Source organism: Delphinus delphis, chromosome 14 (assembly GCF_949987515.2).
Source record: "Delphinus delphis chromosome 14, mDelDel1.2, whole genome shotgun sequence".
Classification (NCBI taxonomy): Eukaryota; Metazoa; Chordata; class Mammalia; order Artiodactyla; family Delphinidae; genus Delphinus; species Delphinus delphis.
The window spans coordinates 61,813,539-61,819,538 of NC_082696.1; positions in this window are offsets into that span (position 1 = coordinate 61,813,539).

Genomic DNA, 6,000 nt, shown 5'->3' on the forward strand with positions numbered 1-6,000 from the left:
GGAAGGGGAGCAGAGCTTCCATGTCCTTTCTAGGTGCACATTCTCCCCAAATATCCATGTGTTTACCAACCTGAAAACTCTCTAAACTCTGTCTTATAGGGGGTTTATGGAGGCTTTATTACATAGGCATGATTGATTAAATCATTGGTTGTTTGTGTTTGAGCTCAATCTCCAGCCACCCTCCCCTCTCCAGAGGTCAGGGGGTGGGACTGAAAGTTTCAGCCTTCTAATCACAAGATTTTGTTCTCCTGGCAACCAGCCCCCATCCTTAGGTGGGACCCAAAGTCACCTCATTAACATAACAAAAATACCTTGGTTACTCTTGTCACTTAGGAAATTATAAGCTCTGTGCCAAAACTGGGGATAAGGACCAAATATGTATTTCTCATTATAAATTACAACATCACACATCTGATATCTATTTATGCTTGTACTTTATCATTAATTCCTTATCACTGAATTAAAAAATACATGCTTATCTTAGAAATTTTTATCCTAATTTCCTGGAAATGAGTTGTAGATCTGGGATGGTTAAAAAACTGCAGAAATAATACAAATAGAGAAAGTAATTTGGAAATTAACTTACTCCTTACAACAGGGTCCAACACGAAAGAGAGTTTACAGATATTTAAAATGAAGGGATTTTAAGTGTGAAATACAATTCGTATTTTATGGCAAGGCAAGAAAAATTTAAACATAAAAGATTCTTCTCTGCCCTTTGGATTCCTCTCCCTAAACTGTGCATTGTGTATCTGCATTATGCATCAACCAAACCTTCCCCATCTCAAAAAACTTATGTAACTGTGCCTCGACTTCTAATGGGCAGGACAGTTCTCAGAGCTTTCTGAGATGCTCTTCCTGGGTTATAATCTTCAAATTTGACTTGAATAAAATTTTCCATTTCTTTCTTAGATTGCCTGATTAATTTTTCATTGATGTAAGGAAGGGACGACTTATAGGTGTGTGAAGGGCAGCAAAAAAGGAGCAAACATGTAAGGTGAGGCAACTAGAAGCCAGTTAGAGCAACAAGCCTTCCTGGCTGTTAGGAATGAAGGAACAAAGGGAAGAAACAGTGCCGCTAGTGCTCAGTGAGAACTGGAAGCCTATGGGAGTGATCAGCCAGGTGAGATGTGGTCCTGCAAGAAGCACACTGCTAAAAGAAATAGAAGGCAGAGAAGAAACCTTCTGACCTGTCTTATACCCCAATCTCCAAACTTCTGGATTTTCCCATTGGTTAAACCTAACTAAAAGCCAGCTAGCAAGAAAGCCCTGGTGTTGCAGTGGACAGAGCTCAAACTCCCAGGGCACAAATCAGGATGGAGAAGGATGAGGAATGAATCTGGAGAAGGGAAAATCCAGCATATATCTTCCTGTGCAAAAGTGATCACTGGAGTAGAGAGATAATAATGACTAAGGTCAGTGGTGACAATACAGAGAGCATACAGCCCTGCAAACCGAATTGACAATGACCAGCCTGCAAGAGCAAGGTGTAAAGCAGTGAAAGTGTCACTACTGATTCTCTATCAAGAAAACATACGTGACATCCTAGGGCACTATCAGAGGAAAGGAAAGCAAGTTGTGGTAATTCAACTGAGAGGACTCATTTACAAAGAATAAATCTGCCACCAAGGGGGTGAAACCTGGGGAAAATAACATAATAATCTTAAAAACTATAAATTAAACCTACCTTAATTAATGAAAGATGCTGTAGCTGAATATACTGTCTACTGAAAAAAAATGCACAACCTGAAAGTTAAGAATTATGTTTTATTCAGAGGACTTTCTGAAGACATACGCTTGGAAGAGAGCCCTTCAGATGGTTCTGAGGTACTACTATTCCAAAAAGGTAAAGGAGAAACCAGGATATATAGGAGTTTTTGCAACAAAAACCAGGTAGTTGCAACATCAAAAGATTACTGTTAATTAAAGAAAACCAGACATCTCAAGTTAAAGAATTTTTCACTTTTCCATATACAGGAAGACGTAAGAGTCTGCACTCATTGAAATCACTCCTTTGGAATGCACCTTAACTCCCTAGGGCCACTATCCTGCTTTTCTCCATCCTGATCTCCTCAGGGTGCACAGTTGGGGGCAGCTGCAGTGACTGATGGCTTGATGGCCGCAAGATTCTTTGTTTACTGATATGGCAATAATCCACAATATTGATATTTTTAAAGGCTCACGAAATGTTTTTCTAAAAGCAAGTAATTCCTTAGTGCCTTTTAATCTTATCTAATATGTCTTGTATCACTATAGGTTAAGTGTTTTTACATAAGCATTTTCCAAAGCTTTAATGAAGAATTCATTTTGTGTATGAATACCAAATATACATTTCTTTGCTCTAGTTTAAACATATAATATTATGGAATTTTGTATAACAATTTATACACTACAGATTTTATTTTCATATTTATAGCAAAGTGTGTAGTTTTGAGTCATTTTTCATCTTGTTCAGGAATTTGAGATTGGAGCTTCCTTTTTTATCTTCTGGAACTTTGCAGCATTAGAGAAAAATAATATATATGAACTTAAAAATATTCTGAATTACTCTTTACCCTGGAGTTGTATTTATTAACACACATTCCTTTTTAAATGTGATGATCTTTTTGTTAAATTGATGAAGGTAAAAATTATCATTTTCTCTTGAAGAATTTGAAACAGTATTCTGAGTTGAGAAGAAGCAGTGGAATTTTTTTTTTCCAAAAATTACGTTTAACAGTAGCTTGAAATCCCTTAAGCTTTTATATTATCTCATTGGAGTTGTTACACTATGTCCTGAAGGCCAAGTCTTGCCCACTGTCTGTCTTTGTAACTAAAGTTTCATTGTAACATAACACGTTTACTCATTTATATGTTATTCATGGTGTTGGGCTGCATCCCTAAGACCTGTAAGGCCTGTACTTGCCCAGCTTCAAGACAGAAAAAAGAGCTCTAAGTCAGCAACAGAGCTATCAATGATTTAATGGATATTTAATGGATAGGGAGAGCTTACATGTCTGAAGCAAGGTCCTGGAGCAATGCTGCACCATGTGCAGTGGATGGCAGGGGTCTTTGCTTCTAGGGGAAAGGGGAGATTGTGGTTATACAGGGAATTGAGGTCAGGTCGCTCATTGGTTACCAGGGAAACTAGCAGAGGGGCATGCCCCTCACAGCCCCTTTGATACAAAAAATCACTAGCTGGGGCCTGGGGCAAGGCTATAGGAAGGTCAGCCATGTGAGTAGGGTATAGGTAAAGCAAGCATTGGTTGAGCAAGTATTGTATGGAGAGCAAGAGAACAGCCACCCTGAGTGGCCTGACAGTACACATGGCTTAGAGAAAAACAGCAGAATTAAGTTGTTGCAACAGAGATCTTATGGCCCACAAAGAAATTTTGTCCACACCTAGCACGTAGTGATATCCTCCACTGATATTAAGAAAGCAATGCAAATGAAGCAACTGACAAAGGATTCATCTCCAAAATATACAAACAGCCCACGCAGCTCAATATCAAAAAAACCACCCAATCCAAAAATGGGCAGAAGACCTAAACAGACATTTCTCCAAAGAAGATATACAGATGGCCAAGAGGCACATGAAAAGATGCTAAACATCACTAATCATTAGAGAAATGCAAATCAAAACTACAATGAGGTATCATCCTATGCCAGTCAGAATGGCCATCATCAAAAAATCTACAAAAAATAAATGCTGGAGAGGTTGTGGAGAAAAGGGAACCCTCTTGCACTTCTGGTGGGAATGTAAATTGATACAGCCACTATGGAGAACAGTATGGAGGTTCCTTAAAAAACTAAAAACAGAACTACCATATGACCCAGCAATCCCACTACTGAGTATATACCCTGAGAAAACCATAATTCGAAAAGACACATGTACCCCAATATTCACTGCAGCACTATTTACAATAGCCAGGACAGGGAACCAACCTAAATGTCCATCAACAGATGAATGGATAAAAGACATGAGGTATATATATATACACTGGAATATTACTCAGCCATAAAAAGGAGCAAAATTGGGTCATTTGTAGAGATGTGGATGGACCTAGAGTCTGTCATATAGAGTGAAGTGAGTCAGAAAAAGAAAAACAAACATTGTATATTAACGCATATATGTGGAATCTAGAAAAATGGTACAGATGTTCATATTTGCAGGACAGGAATAGAGACGCAGATGTAGAGAACGGGCCTGTGGACACGGGGGTGAAGAGGGGAGTGGGATGAACTGGGAGATTTAGATTGACATGTATACACTGCCATGCGTAAAATATACAGCTAGTGGGAACCTGCTGTATAACACAGGGAGTTCAGCTTGGTGCTCTGTGATGACCTAGATGGACAGGATCGGGGGTGGGAGGGAGGAGATATATGTATACATATAGCTGATTCACCTCATTGTACAGCAGAAACTAACACAACATTGTAAAGCAACTATACTCCAATTAAAAAAAAAAGAAAGAAAGCAATATATTTTTGCCTGGCATACTTCTGATGTAGCAATAATGACATGTAATTCTAAAGTAGCTACTTGGTTGCAATTCTTCCACTGACAGATGGAATTTATTACACAAAAACCTTTTGGGAAAATAAAATCCTTCTTATAAAACTATATTAGGCCAGCACAAATAGGCACTCCATGAATTTTTATTCCACTGAATGCAATTAACTACACATTGAAGAGCTGCTCTATAAATATATTTTTAGTATGAATGACATATTAAATCAATTAATTAATGTAGCTATAAAATCTGCCTTCATCCAATAAAGTCCCTTCATATTAGGCCCATATTTTTGGAGAATAATATACATTTAGCATTCTACTTCATAAAAGTCTCTAATTCTATGATTTAATATTAATAGATTTAAATATCTCTATAAAAATATATAACCAATAATTCCTGAGGTATCACAAAGACCACGTTACAAGTCAGGCTATTTCAGGCAAAGATTGAGAATCACACCCATGTTGTAGCTTCCCTTTTCTAGCAATATTTTAGAGATTATTGAACTCAATAAACCAAATAAAGAAATATATAAACACAGTTTTGAAAATAAAAATAAGTACTGATTATCTATCAGAAACCATGAAGAGCCTTTGAAAGCAGGCAAGCAGACAGGATGGGATTCATGAAGAAAACCATAAGCAGAAAAGATGACTTGAGAGGGTGAGGTAACTCGAAGTGTGATGCATGGAGGTGGGGGTCTGAAAGGCAGGAGTGTGCCAAGAGGTCACTATCTAGGTCACTAGGGATGGAGGTCTCTGCAAGAGCCTTCATCTACGAACGTGCTTCACACACTTGGAACAGGTGGCAACAGTGGTGTTTTTCTCTTCACTGTTAGTGGTAACAAGATGGTACCAGGTGGACCAGTAGGAACTGTGGCTTTCACATTCATAATGCTGGTTAGGGAAACACTCCAGCCAGCAAGACTGGATGTTCTGAGCTTCCCTGGTGGCACAGTGGTTGAGAGTCCGCCTGCAGATGCAGGGGACACGGGTTCGTGCCCCGGTCCGGGAGGATCCCACATGCTGTGGAGCAGCTGGGCCCGTGAGCCGTGGCTGCTGAGCCTGTGTGTCCGGAGCCTGTGCTCCGCAACGGGAGAGGCCACAACAGTGAGAGGCCCGCGTACCACAAAAAAAAAAAAAAAAAAAGGCTGGATGTCCTTCAGTTGGTCTCTGTTTATGCAAGCAACCATTCTAACTTCTGAAGCAAGTCCTGTCCAATCCAACATTTACATTCAAATGTGCAAGCGGACTTCGCAAAGTCTAACAAGTAAACAAGCACAAACATTGTACACTCATACACACACAGTGGCTATATACATGTGTGAATATATATGTATATAGATAATATAAAAGTATATATATTTATATAAATAATTGAGGGGAACCTACCACACAAAGGAAAGATATGACAATAAATAAACAGAAATAACTTATAACAAAAGTAGTAGTGATAACTGACCAAAAAAAGAGGAATATAGGGGCAATATATTTAATACCCT